The sequence below is a fragment of the Brachyhypopomus gauderio genome, chromosome 1 (genome assembly GCF_052324685.1).
Source record: "Brachyhypopomus gauderio isolate BG-103 chromosome 1, BGAUD_0.2, whole genome shotgun sequence".
NCBI lineage: Eukaryota > Metazoa > Chordata > Actinopteri > Gymnotiformes > Hypopomidae > Brachyhypopomus > Brachyhypopomus gauderio.
Window position 1 is genome coordinate 48,976,611 of NC_135211.1, and position 20,568 is coordinate 48,997,178.

Here is a 20,568-nt window from a genome sequence, read left to right on the forward strand (position 1 = left end):
AATGCATATTGCACATTTTCTGTTAGTACGATAAACCTCATTTAAATCCTGAAATATTACTGTGTCCATCAGTTATTAGATATATTAAACTGAAATAGCTGTTGCAAAATATGACTGTATGTAGTTTTAGAATATGTCACATCTATTTAAATATCTATTAACATCACATCAAGTGGTAGTATTTTACCAAATGTAGTATGAAGATATGTACATATTTATTGTGCCAGGATGTTTCTGTGGTGTCTTCCAGTTTCCTAATCCACAGGATATTTTAATTTATTTTTGTACCTTCAATATTGAACTTTTTTAGGACACTGGTTACACCATTGCGCCGTCTAGTGGACAGTTTTAAAATTGCCTTGATTTGAAAATCAAATGCTAAGAAACAGACTTTTTTAGTTGTAATCCAGCAGTATAATTTTGACTAATATTTTATATTAAGAGACAGTAAAGTGTATCAGTGAAAATTAATCAAAATAGACTAATCTTATAAATTTCATCGCCTGCAACTGGTTCAGAATGCAGCTGCCTGGTTTCTTCTAATACTCGCAAGCACGATCACATTACTCCTGTTCTTTACTCTCTTCACTGGCTCCCAGTAAAATTTAGAATTCAGTTTAAAATCCTGTTTGTTTTCTGTGCAGTCCATGGACTCCCTACATAGGTGACGTTATAAAGTTACATCAGCCTGGCAGAGATCTTCGTTCAGGTGGACAATATCTACTGGAGGTTCCACGGTCTAGGTGTAAGCAGTGGGGTGATAGATCTTTCGCAGTAGCAGGTCCTAAATTGTGGAATGCCTTGCCTACTGTTCCACGTTCCATCACTGATCTACCAATATTTAAAGCCAAACTTAAAACACACTTATTTAGGATGGCTTTCAACATCTAATTATGTGCAAATGGTATCATTGCCAACTGCACACGGACTAAATCACCATACTAGTTTATAAAAACGTTTATAAAAAAGACCATACTAGTTTATTTTTGATTCCATTGTGTACAGCTCTTTGATCAACTTTGGTTGTGTAAGGTGCTATATAAATAACTGATGATTGATTGATTAATTAAAATAATATTTAATGAACATTCTTTATTTGCAGAAAAGTCCGATTTAAATTCCATTTGAGTTTTGCACTTGTACATGTTCTGCACTTATTGTACTGTATTTATTTATTATTTTTTGCAACAGCTTACATATTTGTTGCATCATTTGACTCATTGTTAAATATTTAATTTGAACTCTGTGACTGGACAGAGATAAGAGAATATGAACAGAATTTAATGTAATTAAAACATTCATCCAAAATATTTATCCAAAATGTTTTCATTTAAATGTGGACAACAATTGGGCATATCGAGTTCAGAAATGGTTGTAACATATGTGTTTAGCTATATCCCTAAAAGTATAGGCCATAAGCAAAGCTACAGTGTATTAACTGAATTAAGGAAAACAAATGTAGGCATCAATGCATTTTTGTATCATGCCTGAATGGGCTACCTCTTATGCCTACTAATTTAAACAGAGACTTTTCAATTATGTATATGTTAGAATATTTTGAATTGATCATTGAACATTTCCAGAGTGCACAGTGATGACAAACAATGCACTTGTCTATCATCAAATGTATAGTGGGCCAACTTTGATGATTAATGCAAATTATTTTCCTTTTATAATTAACTCCTGGGGCAACTGAATTGTTAAATAATAATATAAATAAAGAGGTATGTAATGCATGAAGGGTTTCACAGAATGCTCATATTACAACAAACAGTCCTCTAAAACTAAGTGCATGAAACTCACGATGTGGTCAGGAAACTCACCCTAGTTCATCAGGCAGCTAGAAGACTCAAAGAATCAGTCACTAATTAGCAAACAGATGTTCATCTTCTCTGAAATGTCACTGACACCAGCAGTCATTGTCATTACACTTAAAATCGTCCTCAGAGCCACAGCTAATATAGCTGAGTGCCGCATGTACAAACGGGCTTCTCAGGTACCCTGGCAGAATGGCCTGGAGACCCGAAGGAAGGTCAGATTTGTCATCATTAGTGAGAGGATACATGTCCTGAATTTAACTCAGACCTGTAAAGACACCAAACAAGCCAACAAACAAGAAATTTCATGGCATACTTCAAGATACTGGAGTCTCAGAAAGAAACGTTTTATCTTTTTCTGAGTGCAGTTTGTGGAGAACAGTGTACACATCTGTGTTTTTGACTAGACCTCAGTGTACACGTGTTTTTGACTAGTCCTTGGTGTACATATACATGCAGTCATGGTCTGGGGATTAGGGAACTGGTCTTGTGACTGGAGGGTTGTGGGTTCAATTGCCAGGCCATGACTGAAGTGCCCTTGATCAAGGCACTTTACTCCAACCGGGTGCCGGGTTGTCCACTTCTTTGGGCACTCCAAAATATGCCCAAAGGAATCTCAAAAACAACGCGACAAAGGCACAGATATCAAGTAAATGTCTACATACAAACGTGTACATTTCTTATTGTTATGCTCAACACGTGATTGATAGTTACACACAGTCTATTAAAACTATCAAAGGATTGCAAAGCATTTCGAAAACTGCGGCAAACACACAGAACACCATGAAAGCTGATTCCACATAAAACCACAAATTGCATTTAATAATAATTAGTAATAACACAGCCCTGATCCCTCGGTTACTACGTGTTGAATCTCTAGTGCTTACAAATTCTTTCTAGTTATGCAGAGATGCACTCTGTAAACATTTTTATAATTTCAAAAGTGTAACTGCCAAAAGTGTAACTGCCGATTTGTTATAAAAGTTCTAATCATATATTAGCAGAATACCAGCTTACAATAAATATGTAGAAATATGTAGGCTGACAGATTGACAGAAATCTAGTTTAATCTATTTAAAGTATTTTGCTTTACCCAAACAAAAAATGGCAACCACAAAAAACCCTGAAAACCAGAGAATGCAGCCAGTACTACTATCATTTTCCCCATGTAACTAAAATATCCTAGTTTTTCTTCCTTCAAATACAACACTCCAAAACTTGTAGCTGCAGTTTTGGAACAACATGTGAAACAACATGCGAGTCTCTAGAGCTTCACGTGCATTCAAACTAGCGCGGCTACTGCAGTACAGCATTTAAATACCCGTTTCCTGTTCCTTAATTTGAGTCTTACTAATGCCTCTAGAAGTCCATTTACTTGTTAATGTCTTTATGTATTTTTCCATCGTGACTGTATGACACAGCGTTCATAAGGCTGTTCTTCATGGGTGGTGTTGTTCTGGATCTGGGGTTCCCTCTTGCCCTTGGGGGGTGCAGCTGAGCTGTGCTCTGTGATGTGCTGCAGTACCTCTTTACTCTCACTAGGGGGCAAGTTGTAGAAGAAGTATTGAGGAGCCATGCAGATGAACCTGTTCATACGAATAATAAACAGAAATGTGAATATTAGACACTTCAATATATACACAAAGGAATGTGTCTACATATTTGACTACATTTCATTTGTCATTATCTCCAGTTTTCATACATTCCTGAACTCTAAAGGGTGTTGGAAGAATAAAATAACATGAAAAGTAATTTTAGAATCACATGCCATTCGAAAGTACATGCCATTTGAAAGTAAAGACATTAATTCAAGTTCAACCTCCAGCTCTAGCCTCTAAAGGTACAGAGGAATGGAACAAACGAACCAGAATAGAAAATTAGCTACATGACAAACAATGTCAGGGCAAAACTGGATTTGATGGGTTTGACTGTTCTGTGTAAAAACTCTCTAGCAGTAAAAACCTCACTGGCATATTAGCATTCATCAAATGCAAACTAAAGGATCATTACATTAATAATAGTTGTTGCATTAAACACCACGTTTAAAACTCATAAAAAAGACTTACTCGTGCTGAAATCTGGGTGACGGTTCTGATGCAGTTATTCTCTGACAGCGTGTGCTCATGGTATACAACCCACTGGAAGGTTCTGTTTGTGTGGCTCAGTCCCATAACACGAGAGAGGGTGGATCTGAGCCACGTGCTTGTGGGTAAGAATGAAGTAATTCCCTGATCCATCAATGTCCCTGGCCACCTGGGATATTGGAACAGGCACTTAGGGTCAAAGCTAAATTTAATGATTCCTGTGAGGTCTTTTAAGTTAGAAACCCATACAGCAAGCATTGGTTTGCATTATAAATATACACTACAAAGAGCATTTGATGGGATATTAACAAATACTGGCTTGTGTGAGAAGAACTGTGCACAAATTTCGTTGTATTACATTGAAGATTTATTATGAGAAAACTTGACCAAAGAAGTTTCTCATCCAGACTGGAAACTGCCGTTCATACTGAGTCTAATGGCCTGAATGCTGAATCTAATGGCCCGAATACTGAGTCTAATGGCCCGAATACTGAGTCTAATGGCCTGAATACTGAGTCTAATGGCCTGAATACTGAGTCTAATGGCTTTACCTGCATGAAGAAGCCTGCCAGTAGGACCTGCTTGGTGTTCAGTTGGTCTTGGAGCCGAACGCAGGTGAAGACACCTGGAGCTCTATCCGCCTCAGGATCTCAGCGAGCTCTGCACGAACAGCATCAGCTGATTGCAGAGCAGCCAGACTCAGGTAATGATCAGCACACCATTGTGCTAAACTGGAACCTGCAGTAAATCAACAGTTCCACAATAATTGAATTATTCTGTAATTAAATTATTCTGTAAATTATGCTGTCACTTCCACTGCTCTTGAATATAGCAAAATAGTTAAGTGAATATGTGTGCTTTTTAAATGTATTTAACACTCTGCAATTCATTGATTTGTTGATTTTCTCAGAACATATACACTGCTCAAAAAAATAAAGGGAACTCTTAAACAACACAATATAACTCCAAGTCAACCACACTTCTTTGAAACCAACCTGTTCAGTTAGGAAGCAACACGGATTGTGAATCAATTTCACCTGCTGTTGTGCAAATGGAATAGACAACAGGTAGAAATGAGAGGCAATTAGCAAGACCCCCCCTATAAAGGAGTGGTTCTGCAGGTGGGGACCACAGACCACTTCTCAGTACCTATGCTTTCTGGCTGATGTTTTGGTCACTTTTGAATGTTGGTGGTCCTTTCACACTCGTGGTAGCATGAGACGGACTCTACAACCCACACAAGTGGCTCAGGTAGTGCCGCTCATCCAGGATGGCACATCAATACGAGCTGTGACAAGAAGGTTTGCTGTGTCTGTCAGCGTAGTGTCCAGAGGCTGGAGACGCTACCAGGAGACAGGCCAGTACACCAGGAGAAGTGGAGGAGGCCGTAGGAGGGCAACAACCCAGCAGCAGGACCGCTACCTCCGCCTTTGTGCAAGAAGGAACAGGAGGAGCACTGCCAGAGCCCTGCAAAATGACCTCCAGCACGCCACAAATGTGCATGTGTCTGCACAAACGGTTAGAAACCGACTCCATGAGGATGGTATGAGGGCCCAACGTCCACAGATGGGGGTTGTGCTCACAGCCCAACACCGTGCAGGACGCTTGGCATTTGCCAGAGAACACCAGGATTGGCAAATTCGCCACTGGAGCCTTGTGCTCTTCACAGATGAAAGCAGGTTCACACTGAGTACGTGGCAGACGTGACAGAGTCTGGAGACGCCATGGAAAGCGATCTGCTGCCTGCAACATCCTTCAGCATGACCGGTTTGGCAGTGGGTCAGTAATGGTGTTGGGTGGCATTTCTTTGGAGGGCCGCACAGCCCTCCATGTGCTCACCAGAGGTAGCCTGACTGTCATTAGGTACCAAGATGAGATCCTCAGACCCCTTGTCAGACCATATGCTGGTGCGGTTGGCCCTGGGTTCCTCCTAATGCAGGACAATGCTAGACCTTATGTGGCTGGAGTGTGTCAGCAGTTCCTGCAAGATGAAGGCATTGAAGCTATGGACTGGCCCGCCCGTTCCCCAGACCTGAATCCGTTTGAGCACATCTGGGACATCATGTCTCGCTCCATCCACCAATGTAACGTTGCACCACAGACTGTCCAGGAGTTGGCGGATGCTTTAGTCCAGGTCTGGGAGGAGATCCCTCAGGAGACCATCCGCCACCTCATCAGGAGCATGCCCAGGCGTTGTAGGGAGGTCATACAGGCACGTGGAGGCCACACACAATACTGAGCCTCATTTTGACTTGTTTTAAGGACATTACATCAAAGTTGGATCAGCCTGTAGTGTGTTTTTCCACTTTAATTTTGTGTGTGGCTCCAAATCCAGGCCTCCATTGGTTAATAAATTTGATTTCCATTGATGCTTTTTGTGTGATTTTGTTGTCAGCACATTCAACTTTGTACAGAACAAAGTATTCAATGAGAATATTTCATTCATTCAGATCTAGGATGTGTTATTTGGATGTGTTCCCTTTATTTTAAGAAAATAAGACAATTAATATCAAAAGACATATTTTTTGTTGCAATGGTCAATGTATGTTCATTATGATTTGGTCTGTTTTCTTTGTAGTTTGAAGTTTCAGGTTGCTTTGTCAGGACAAACTGCTCCAGTTTTTGAATGGTTTAAAAATAGAGAATTGTAGTAGCACAACACACTTGCTTGCGGTATGTTTTAGTTATTAGTGCTAGTCAGCTTGGTCAACAAACAGCAACATAAGATGCATCAGTATTGGTTATGGAAGAAACTAAGAAAAATCTAAAATTTCTATTAAGAAACTAAACTTTGTGCAAATTATAGATACAAGAAACACATCATCAAATTTGGCCAAAACTGATATGGTATGGTGACACAACATTCAAAGTGACCCTTATGTGAACCGACTTCACATTTATCATCTATAATATGAGCTGTCACACCAAGATAATTCTTGTTGCTAATAGAGGTCCAACCTCCGCGAACGGCGGAAACATTCATACTTGCCGCGTCTTACTTAAGCCTTCGACCACAGAGAGCACTCTACAGTCCACAGCAATACATCTCGCCAGTGAATTGGTCAATTTTGTTTCTTAATTTGAACCCCGACATGTGGTCGAGTGTTGACCGGCGACACTGTTTGCTCGTACTAGGAATACATTTAGCAGCTAAGTTATCATTACTGACCTGCGCGTTAGCCCCAACATGTTTTGCGTTGAGGTGGTAACGAAGGGTGGAAGTGCTCCTGTGATAAGTGAACTCCTTCCTACATAAAGTGCAAATAACACTATTTGTGTTTTGTTGCGCTTAACCTTTTCTTACCTTAGCGCAGCGTGTTCGTTGATTGCAAAAGAAAACATTACCAGTCTTGTCTTTAGCCTTTTATTAAAAAATACACATATGCCTATTAATTAATTAAATACAGAGATCTCTGGAGAGCTCACATACCCTAATCATGTCACCCCATGTGCAGCTCTGAAGCTGTCTGCTCTCTTCACCATTATATATGCTTTCCTCTAAACATAGGAGCTGCACATTCCATAGTTCAACCTACAGCTGTCTCTATTCTGGAAGCGAGGTCTTACTACCTGGCCTCACCACATAAGGCCACAGTGAGCCTTCTCTTACACATCCCATTTTTAGCCTACTGCAAACGACGAGTATTGGAAGGCACACAAGCGCTTACACCGACATTCTTACTAACAAACAACTTGATCAATAATATAATGTAGGCTAAGCAAAACATATAGTGATTAATATTAGAGATTTGATTAATACTTTGACTATTCAAAATATATAAATTATAATAAGCTGTTGATTCAATACTGTAATGTAAACAAACTATGAAGGGATTAAGATGAAAATCACAACAGTTTGTACTTCCATCTGGAAGTTTCTTATATTTAAATTTCCCATCCACCAGCGTAGCCTCTTCAGTCATCTCCATCATGCTCATCTTATTGTGCGTCCATATAATCTGTATGTCTGGAACTCGTGCACTGAGAAACATTCCATGGTGCAAAAGTGTCTCATGCGTTAAATGTGTTAAAATGCATACATTTTTTTAGTTTGTTAGTTTTCCTGTAATTAATTAATCGAAATTAACGTGTTAAAGTCCCACCACTACAATTGATATATTAAATGTTTGGGGTGCTTAGAACGTTCAATAAACACACTGAAATAGTCAAATATAAAATAGGTCTTAGTAAATGGAAGTGAATATGTTTAGTAACAATACACATTTAGTTCACATTCTGGGTTTGATATGTTAATGAGTCTGGTGTGTTTTAATTCTCACGTGAGCTGTGCTGGCTGTGTTTGTAGGCGTTGTACACATTGATAAGGGTGAAGTGGTCTCCGTCAGCATGGTGGAAGCTGTGATGACATGCTAAAGCCTTCTGCTTAAACTCCACAGGAGGGGCCAGGAAGCAAGATGGAGCTGCAAGAGGATAGGACACTTCATAAACCATGGATTCAGTCAATTCAGTCAGTTTAATTTATCATGTCTGCAACACTGACATGAGCTACATAGAGTGAGAAGTATCTGGATGAAACAGTTTATACAGCAGGGTGAAAAATGTGTCTTTTTATCATGAACCAGCATGTTCAATAAGGTGTCAAAATGCCGGTCCTAATGAAGGTAACCTCAATGTTCATATCTGGCAGCCCTACTACCGCTCCACAGAATAGAATGTATGTTATAGCAAAATGTGATTTAAGTTTTCCGTATTTGGCAGATGCTTTTTTCAGAGCAACTGACATGAATTACATATATCAGTACAAACATACGCTGTATATCTCTAGGAATCAAACCCCTGACATTGCTAGGTGTTGTCCTAGCTTGCCCTACCTGTACTACCTGTTGAGGTGTGAGTCTAGTTTAAACAGATGCTGACACAACCAAACACGAAAACTAAACAGTACCAGGATCTTTTCTCCTAGCTAAACAGATGAATTAGTTTCACTATAATGAAAGATGTAGTCACTGATATGCAGATGTATAGAAAAACAAAACAATAATAAGGTGGTTTGTCAAAATGGTTCATGTATGGATGGATAGACAGTGGGGTGAAAATACATGGCTTACACATTATTCTTGCCTGTTAGAATGAATGACATTACCTGTTAACATGGCAGCAATGGTTAGCACCTCACTCACACAGTCAAACTCTGCCAGCAGACTCTTAGACATCTGCGGTTCCAGAGGCAACTCAGACATAATCACTGCAATCTCAGACAGGTTCCCATCATTATCCAGAGCCGTTAGATAGTCCAGCTCTTCTAAAGCCTGCATGAGGCGGGAGACACAAACAATAACTCGCCATCAGTTAGACATAAAAAAGACATAACACTAGCCAACTGACTAGATACCAAGACTATCTTACTTACTGGTGTCATGTTTCTCAGCAGCATTTAGAAGTCGGTGCAGCTCGGTTGACTTAGTCAGGTGTTTGGACTCTTCGATAACCTTCGGCTTGAAGGTTGTGTCCCACTTCTCAAGCAACCTGGAGGACGTTTCCTCACCAAACAGCAGCACAAAATCTTGATTCAGCTGTTGATCAAATACACATACAAATGTATCAGTGGTCAATGCACTGTAAACAGCCAAACCAAATGAAAGCCTGGATTTTAAAAACCAATGCACAACTCACTAGTCCTTTGACATCTAAAAAACGTGGGAATGTTTTTAGGACATCTGTCGTTCTCTGTGAGTCATGCACTAGGTTCTGGTGATGCTCAAAGGACATCTTCATCTTCAACACTTTTGGTTCATCATGACAATGAACAAGAAATGATAGAGCTTCCTGGCAGGCATCTCCATCAAGGTGCTCAGGCACTGATGCTACTGATCTTCTGTGATTTGTTCCTTGTGCTTGTGACACTGTGGTTGCCTTAACTGATTGTTGAGATTTATTCCTGGACATTGTCTTCAGGCGCCATGCTAAATATCCTGTGCTCTTTTCGCAATCATAGAAATGCTCCTGTTAATTAAAAAAACGGAGTGTCTATTTGCACCCGGGTACAAGTAGCATTTGCCACACAGCGAGGCTATTTTCACCCTTTAATTAAAAAAAAAAAAAAGCGAACCCATCTGCGCATGTCTACCAATGAATGCGCGGGAGCGAAAAGGCGCAAATTCAAAGGAACCGAAACGGAGACAGTAGGAAACTGTAAGCAGAATTTGGTTAATAGTTATGTATAAAGGTCCATCACTCAATTTAACTTTACATTTTAAGATATATATTTAAGAAATAGTGTGAGAATTATTATCCAACGAACACTGATATATTTTTGAGCTAATAGGAGCATAATAGTGGCGAACGTAAAGTGTTACCGGGTGGGGGGTGTAAAATGGACACAGCGAGAAAAAAAAGACAGATTTCAAGTGTGCAGAAACAGTCTAAATAGTCGTTTGAACTAACCTAGTGAAAGCCGGGACATTAAATGATTTTTATTTTTTGCCGGGACCGAATATTAAAAAGAAGGAAAACCGGGACAAACCGGGACAGCGACGTGAAAACCGGGACAGGTGGCAACACTAACTGGCGCTACAGAGCTTGGAGGCGGACACAAACGCTGAGGAGAGCGAGATTTATTAAGAGGAATGATCATGATCAAAGTCGTTCAAACAGGCAGGGGTCATAACGGGCGAGCCATCCAGGTTTGACAAATAAACAGGCATGACGATACTAAGAATTAAACTAAGACACCGAACGAACACTTTAAACCAAACACGGGGTAAACGCATACAAACTAGAAAATCAGGCTACAGAAAACACAGACCACTGAGCAACGAAATGAGTAGAACTCACAGACCAGGAAGCGTAGAACACTGAACAAAGAGCATGAATAACAAGAGCACAACACGACCAAAGAGCATGAATAACAAGAGCACAAACTAACCAAATAGAACAAAACAACCAATAACCGATAAGTGAAACACTGGGACTATAGATACACAGAACTAAACTAGACACACACAGAACTAAACTAGACACACAGGTGAAGACACTGATGACACGGGCATGTCAGACGAGGGGAAACCATGGAGACAGACACGCAGGGAACAACACAGACACGAGGACAGGAACCCGAAGTGACAGAGAGGGGGGTGTAGCCCTACGTGACAGTCGCATTGCTATCTTACAAAAACAATTTTGTCCAGTCTATTTTTTGAGTTTTGTGTAAAATTATATAATTTTGTCTTTTTGTTCTCTATTTTTGTGTTGTTTCAGTACACACAAAGTACATGAATGTGTATAACAAAAGATGTACAGTCCTTTTGAATTAAGGTTTTTGCATGACAGAGTCAATATGCCAGACTTATAATGTAATGACTATTTTATATAAGCTAATATTTGTGTTTTCTCCCAAGAAGGAAGAAAAGCTAAAGAACATTTGTGAAGGATACTCCTTCGACAGTTGTGAGGAATTCCAGAGAGCACTGAGATTATGGAGTGAAGAGGGCTACCATCCAATGCACAAAATTAAAATTTATTTAAACATGATGTAAATAATTAAAACAAACCATCCAGTCAAATCTGTCTTCTGCATTCTGTGAAATTAAATAAAATTAAAGAGGCTGATAATGTACTGGCAGGAAGAATATTTGTATACATCATACTGTAACGCTGGCGACTGGGTGAAGGACGAGACACAGAATCCTGTTCGCTACAGACGTTACTTTATTTGTCTTTACACATATAGCGCAGACAGTGCACGTTTAACACTCATATAGAGACACGTAGACTCAAACAACGACGAGCACAAGACACTGCGCGAACGCACATTAAATAGACAAACTACATAAACCCCACGTGATGACGAGACGAGCCACAGGTAAAACGAATTATCACAGGACGCAACCGCACCCACGGAGATCCACTGACGCAGACGACGTAAACACACGCCCAAAGGGAGGGGTCAGGGACCATAACGTGACACATACAATGTGGTGTACATATCAGGGTGCTACAGACAGATATTAACTTGTGTTACATTTTGTTTTAACATTATTTATCACTGGTAGTGTATATTACATGTAGTATTTACAATGTGATTACTGCCATTAGTGGTAAGCGACTAATAAAATTAAAATTTAGGAATAATTAAATTGCTATTTAAATTCTAAGCATGGTAAAGAAAAAGACTCACAAGTGAAAAACAAAATTCAAACAGGTCTACCCCATAACCCCAAATAAAAGTATCTTCACTTCTTGTAAAATAATTTGTAAGTAAAATGGAACACAAAAGAATAGTACTAATCTTTGATAAATCAAAATGTTGGGTGCAAATAGTACACACTGCTACGTATAGCCGGGTGCAAATAGCACACACTGCTGCATATACCCGGGTGCAAATAGCACACACTGCTATGTACACCCGGGTGCAAATAGCACACACTGCTGCATATACCCGGGTGCAAATAGCACACACTGCTATGTACACCCGGGTGCAAATAGCACACACTGCTGCATATACCCGGGTGCAAATAGCACACACTGCTATGTACACCCGGGTGCAAATAGCACACACTGCTGCATATACCCGGGTGCAAATAGCACACACTGCTATGTACACCCGGGTGCAAATAACACATACTGCTGCATATACCCGGGTGCAAATAGCATCTGCCTTTCTTATAAGGCCCCCCAGATTTCTCACGCCGAAAAAAAAATCTAGTTTATTTACCTCTGATCCTTATCTATGATTCAATGAGTTACTAGTTCGCTCTGGCACCAACCACTGGCGATCGATCGATCGCGATATAATACTTAATTTGTGTCCATTTTACACCCCGCCCGGTAACAATTCACGTTCGCTGACCCCCCCATTTGATTGGTTGTGCTGCAGCTCATGCACACACACATACACACACACACAACGTACAGAGTGTGGAAAAGCAGAGGACCGGTCTGCGTCAGAAGGACGGAAATGAAATTAATGGGGTGCACTTTATAAATATTAATATGCGTTTTAAAATTTAGATTTGGGGTAAAAAAATCCAGTCTTTGCAAGTAAACAAGTTCAAGTCCAATTCAAGTCCCAAGTTATTGGTGTAAAAGTCCAAGTCAAGTCTAAGTCTCTGAATATTTTTTCAAGTCAGGTCAAAAGTCTTAATATTAATGACTCGAGTCTGACTCGAGTCCAAGTCATGTGACTCGAGTCCCCACCTCTGATGGCAACTAAAAATATGCCCTGTTGGCTATCAGCAGTGTTGGGTAAGTTACTTTTAAAAAGTAATTCGTTACAGTTACAAGTTACCTTGTTTAAAATGTAATTGTAGTGTAACTTTTCTGATTACTTTTGAAAAGTAATGTAACTAATTACTTTTGGATTACATTTTGATTACTTTAAGGTTTAAATGAGTATTGACCCATGATCAACATTTAATTTTTGAGAACTGACAGTGTGAACCTTAAAAGAGTACTAAGCTGAGAGAGAATGGCTGACAGGCAATCACAGGAGGTCCACAAGAAGAGATGCCTGCACCAGGCATGTAAGATCAGACTACTGTCATCGGGCCATGCTCTTTTCTGCTCCTCCCCCAGGCTCTACCATTTTCACAGTTTGCGGACTAACACAAGCAGGTTCAGAAACCACTTCTTTCCCACAGCGGTCACCTTATTGAACTCTTCCCAAAGACCATTCTTTCCTTCCCCTCTATCCATACCTTACCATCCATACAAAATCTGTACAGTGTTCCTCTTCAATTCACATCTGTATAGCCCTATCTACAGTGGTATAGGATAATCTGTATTATTCCATCTGTATTTATCACATTTATTTATGCCATGCTATTTTTCTTTGCCCTGTGCATTGTACTGCCATAACTGCATTACACACACATGCATTTCCCTAGGTAATTTATCTACTCTGCACATATCTATTTACCATCTTTACTTACACTAGCTGTAACTAACTGCATTGTATCTCTAAATACTGCATTCTATACAATCTGCACGTGTTGCACTTGATTAGATACCAAACTGCATTTCATTACTTCATACAAATTTAATTCAAATGTATTGCTTGTCGAACGGTAGGTCTAAGATAGGTCCAATGATAGCCTACCAATTGGGTAGGCTAGGTCGTGTCATAGACATCGACAAACGTTTTTCCAACACCAAACAGTAATAAATATTCATTTGATACCGTCTGTCATTGTCTCTAATAGTCATGTATGATTCCAGCGAATACCTGTTTAGGACTTTAAACAGCTAATTTGGTTAGCCTGTAAATCAAGCTAGCATGCTGAAGAACAAACACATTCAAGTGAATGGTAGTAGCTAGCCTAGCAGGTAGCTAACTGTGGAAACCACAGTGTGACGGTCAGCATACCTTGCTGTTAGCTCGCTTACAACCTCAATAGTGGTTGCCTTCTGATCGGAAATAAACCTCCAAACTCCGAAATTTACACAAAGGCTTGGCATAATCACAAATAGTTGCCGATGGTGGCACATGGTTCACATTTATTGACAACACGAAAACAAAACAAACGCTTCTTAAATGTCCAGTGCTTGAAGGCGTCTGTCATTGCTGCTTGAGCTGAAACTGAACCGCGCGTTTGCAAGCGGGAAACAAGCGGCAAACGGCGATATAGGGCGCAAAGCAATAAAAATATCATTAAATATTTCGCAAAGGTTTTTGTTTATATTTTTAAAATGTAACTAAAATTATAAGATATACATGAACGAAATCATTTAACTGAATTCATGAAGTCATTTAACTGTCCATGATGCCGAAATGAACTTGATATTCATTCGATAATTTACATACATGTTATGATAATATGTATATATATTCAGATTGAGGAGAAAAAATAACATTGATACATGGCAACTAAAAATAGGCCCTGTTGGCTATCAGGCACCGGTCAGATCAGCACTGGGCTTTATTTATTTTTTTTTTTGTTTTTTTTTTTTTTGTTTTTTTTTTTCGTTTTTTTGGTATACCTTTTTTTTTTACTCTTAACCTAGCGTGGGGTTCGAACCCGGGTCTTGCTGACCCAAGTGCTTCAATGACCAGTGCCCTACCCATTAGGCCAACAATAGGGCCGGTTATGGGTCACAATTCATAATATACAAAGTTAAAATACACGACATATGCGCATGCGCCTTGCAATTACGACGTCACCGCATCAACGGACAAACTTCTCAAAGAAGCTTATATTTCAAGCACAAAGTGGACTTTTGCTTTCTTTCCAGTGTATTTCATCTATAGTTATATTTTGAAACGGTTTATGGGATTAAATTATCGGAGTGTCTATTTGCACCCGGGTACAAGTAGCATTTGCCACACAGCGAGGCTATTTTCACCCCTTAATTTAAAAAAAAGAAAGCGAACCCATCTGCGCATGTCTACCAATGAATGCGCGGGAGCGAAAAGGCGCAAATTCAACGGAACCGAAACGGAGACAGTAGGAAACGGTAAGCAGAATTTGGTTAATAGTTATGTATAAAGGTCCATCACTCAATTTAACTTTACATTTTAAGATATATATTTAAGAAATAGTGTGAGAATTATTATCCAACGAACACTGACATATTTTTGAGCTAATAGGAGCATAATAGTGGCGAACGTAAAGTGTTACCGGGTGGGGGGTGTAAAATGGACACAGCGAGAAAAAAAAGACGGATTTAAAGTGTGCAGAAACAGTCTAAATAGTCGTTTGAACTAACCTAGTGAAAACCGGGACATTAAATGAATTTTATTTTTTGCCGGGACCGAATATTAAAAAGAAGGAAAACCGGGACAAACCGGGACAGCGACGTGAAAACCGGGACAGGTGGCAACACTAAACGTAGCTCGCGCTACAGAGCTTGGAGGCGGACACAAACGCTGAGGAGAGCGAGATTTATTAAGAGGAATGATCATGATCAAAGTCGTTCAAACAGGCAGGGGTCATAACGGGCGAGCCATCCAGGTTTGACAAATAAACAGGCATGACGATACTAAGAATTAAACTAAGACACCGAACGAACACTTTAAACCAAACACGGGGTAAACGCATACAAACTAGAAAATCAGGCTACAGAAAACACAGACGATTGAGCAACGAAATGAGTAGAACTCAGAGACCAGGAAGCGTAGAACACTGAACAAAGAGCATGAATAACAAGAGCACAACACGACCAAAGAGCATGAATAACAAGAGCACAACACGACCAAAGAGCATGAATAACAAGAGCACAACACGACCAAAGAGCATGAATAACAAGAGCACAAACTAACCAAATAGAACAAAACAACTGATAACCGATATGTGAAACACTGGGACTATATATACACAGAACTAAACTAGACACACACAGAACTAAACTAGACACACAGGTGAAGACACTGATGACACGGGCGTGTCAGACGAGGGGAAACCATGGAGACAGACACGCAGGGAACAACACAGACGCGAGGACAGGAACCCGAAGTGACAGAGAGGGGGGCGTAGCCCTACGTGACAGTCGCATTGCTATCTTACAAAAACAATTTTGTCCAGTCTATTTTTTGAGTTTTGTGTAAAATTATATAATTTTGTCTTTTTGTTCTCTATTTTTGTGTTGTTTCAGTACACACAAAGTACATGAATGTGTATAACAAAAGATGTACAGTCCTTTTGAATTAAGGTTTTTGCATGACAGAGTCAATATGCCAGACTTATAATGTAATGACTATTTTATATAAGCTAATATTTGTGTTTTCTCCCAAGAAGGAAGAAAAGCTAAAGAACATTTGTGAAGGATACTCCTTCGACAGTTGTGAGGAATTCCAGAGAGCACTGAGATTATGGAGTGAAGAGGGCTACCATCCAATGCACAAAATTAAAATTTATTTAAACATGATGTAAATAATAAAAACCCCAATTTATTTCTTTAAAAAATGTACAAACCATCCAGAAAAAATGAATTAAAAAGTCAAATCTGTCTTCTGCATTCTGTGAAATTAAATAAAATTAAAGAGGCTGATAATGTACTGGCAGGAAGAATATTTGTATACATCATACTGTAACGCTGGCGACTGGGTGAAGGACGAGACACAGAATCCTGTTCGCTACAGACTTTACTTTATTTGTCTTTACACATATAGCGCAGACAGCGCACGTTTAACACTCATATAGAGACACGTAGACTCAAACAACGACGAGCACAAGACACTGCGCGAACGCACATTAAATAGACAAACTACATAAACCCCACGTGATGACGAGACGAGCCACAGGTAAAACGAATTATCACAGGACGCAACCGCACCCACGGAGATCCACTGACGCAGACGACGTAAACACACGCCCAAAGGGAGGGGTCGGGGACCGTAACGTGACACATACAATCTGGTGTACGTATCAGGGTGCTACAGACATATTAACTTGTGTTACATTTTGTTTTAACATTATTTATCACTGGCAGTGTATATTACATGTAGTATTTACCATGTGATTACTGCCATTAGCGGTAAGCGACTTAGGATAATAAAATTGCTATTTAAATTCTAAGCATGGTAAAGAAAAAGACTCACAAGTGAAAAACAAAATTCAAACAGGTCTACCCCATAACCCCAAATAAAAGTATCTTCACTTCTTGTAAAATAATTTGTAAGTAAAATGGAACACAAAAGAATAGTACTAATCTTTGATAAATCAAAATGTTGGGTGCAAATAGTACACACTGCTACGTATAGCCGGGTGCAAATAGCACACACTGCTGCATATACCCGGGTGCAAATAGCACACACTGCTATGTACACCCGGGTGCAAATAGCACACACTGCTGCATATACCCGGGTGCAAATAGCACACACTGCTATGTACACCCGGGTGCAAATAGCACACACTGCTGCATATACCCGGGTGCAAATAGCACACACTGCTATGTACACCCGGGTGCAAATAGCACACACTGCTGCATATACCCGGGTGCAAATAACACATACTGCTGCATATACCCGGGTGCAAATAGCATCTGCCTTAAATTATTAACTTCATCAAGCGTTTTAACCATTGATCTGTAATATAGATCAATGGTTTTAACAACCCACTTTGAATTAACCTTCATTTTATAATTACCCCAGGCGTTTATTTGGATTGAAACATTATTCCCATGAACAGCACACTTTTGGATTCTGGAGGGCGCAGTTCGTACATAAAACATCCAGGCATCACCTGCTCAGTTTTTAATTGTAATTAAATTGTGATTTCTGGGACATTGGGACATTAGGATATCCGGCACATTTCAAATTCTGTGCATTGACATAATGTCATGAGATGGACTGAACAGCTTTTGTATAGTGGAAAGGTGATTTTGATATACACGAAGGAAGTCATTTAAATAAAGTCATGAAGTCATTTAACTGTCCAAGGTGCTGAAATGAACCCGACCTCTCTCTTCCTTTAACACCAGATGCGCTGCAGCAGTTCAGTTCAGCGAGTGGAAGGAAGCGTCTTCAGCACAGCACACACGCTCACAGATAGACTTCTTCTCCCGTCCCCACCAGCCAGGTCACATACACATCAAGTCAAATCGTACTGTTTGCCCTCTAAGCCCAACGTGAAATCATTTTCTTGTGTTGTAAAATGTCTCATACAGCACTAAACTACTAAGCATTTTTAGCCGACTGGTCACCTGATAAACTAGTCGCACTAGCCCAAATCAATGATAGATAACGTGAGGACGACCACATACAAATAATTAAGGTAGAGTTTGCAAATCTATGTGTTAAGCTGAACGTCTTCTGTTGTATAGGTTTTGTTAGGCAACATAAATTACATTTATTTGTGAAAGAAGAAACGGGAAGTTCCCCATTACCTGTGAAAAATGCCCATCTGCATTCATGTAATGACAACATTCAGTAGTAGCCTATAACTCCTTCTCCTACTTTACGGTCTTTTACTGTCTTAATTGTAGGCCTATATTGATTTACTAATTGCAAAATATGTGCAACAAGGCCTGCAGTCAGTGGAGGGTAAACAGAAGTTACCTGAAGGACATGACTGTATATTGGATATGAATTATCAGAGGTGGGACCAAGTCAGTGTTTTGCAAGTCTCAAGTAAGTCCAAGTCTTTATCCTCAAGTCCCGAGTCAAGTCTCAAGCAAAGACAGTCAAGTCAAGTCAAGTCTCGAGTCAAGACAGGCAACAGTCAAGTCAAGTCCCAAGTCTGAAACTTGGAATTTCAAGTCCTTTCGAGTCTTTTTTTTTTTTTTAACCAATGTTGCAGGTATATTTTAAATGTAAATAATAGACATGTGTTCTTTTTTAAATCTGTATTCTCCTCAAATCTTGATAAAACATGTGCAACTGAAAACACGAAGTATAAAAAAAATTTAAATTACACCTCTTTATTGCACAGTTCAATTTGTTAAAATTAGCTGCAAAAATATTCATACTTTAAACTACAATTTTCCAGAAATAAATATTCTGTGAAAAAGTCATAAGTAGAACTCCATGTTCAAATAAAAAGTGCTGATATTTTCACAGTACAATACAAAGAACCATAACAGCATTTTTCCCTCTCTTCTCTTATCTGGTTTCTTGGAGAACATGTGTGTCCATGTGTGAGTGACACAAGACAAACAAATATAAGAACTGAACAATGAACAGGAATCAGGAATGCAACTTTAGACATTTCAGTAAACTATTCTGCATTGCATTTGCAAAAGACCAAACTGGCCAAAAGTCTGTATGTCATTTGTGCACGATGAGGCCGTAGAATGATGTCCCCATAGCTGAAAACTCGCTCCACTTTTGTCAATATTTTTTTTTCTCGACGTAGATGTCTTCAAATACACAATCCATGCTGAGATAGAACTGGATATGATGGTGACAGAGAGAGGCTCTCTTCCCTGAGTTCAGATACAGAACCCAGGGTTGCCAACCCTCACGCATTGAGCGTGAGACACACGCATTTGACCGTCTTCACACGCTCTCACGCCACACATCCGATTTCAATCAATCAATCAAATTTTATTTATAGCGCTTTTTACAACAGTTGTTGTCACAAAGCAGCTTTACAAGTGCCGAGTCCTAGCCCCCAGTGAGCAAGCCAAGGGCGACAGTGGCAAGGAAAAACTCCATAGTTTTTTGCATGAGGAAGAAACCTTGAGAGGAACCAAGACTCAGGAGGGGAACCCATCCTCCTCTGGCCGACACCGGTCACCATGACAACAACAACAGTTTAAACAGAAAGAAATAAAGAAAAGGAAAAGATGTAGTAATGTCCATCATGGTGTAGGCTCATCCGGTCAGGCAGTAGGTGGCTGGCACTGGATGGATCGCTTGTCTCTCCTCATCTCATTTTTCCTCGAGCAGGCGGGCAGCCATGTGGAGAAAATAAAACAGGGAAAATTAGCTCTGTATGAGGACATATACAGGACAGATAAAATTAAACACATTTCAGGAGTGTGGCAGCAACTCCGGCATTAAGTTAAACTATTACAGCCTAGCTAAAAAGGCAGAACCAGAAGGTAACATAGGCTTGGGGGCATTCTGAGACAATGGCATCCATCCACTGCCCTGTCAACAAACTTGAGTGACCACGAGCAGTGACAGGACGACAGCACCAGCGCCCCAGTCTACCATAAAACTCTTCGTCTATAAACCCCTGGATCTGTACATTTATCTAAGGGGGGGATATTAATTATCAAACGATAAACCAAATAGGTGGGTTTTCAACCTAGACTTAAAGATTTTG

The 20,568-nt window shown here is 39.8% G+C and overlaps 1 pseudogene; it reads right to left on the reverse strand.

The window, feature by feature from the left end:
* Positions 1–3,204: 3,204 nt before the first annotated feature.
* On the reverse strand, positions 3,205–14,349 carry LOC143508984 (putative pre-mRNA-splicing factor ATP-dependent RNA helicase DHX32; annotated as a pseudogene).
* Between the last annotated feature and the right edge of the window lie 6,219 nt (positions 14,350–20,568).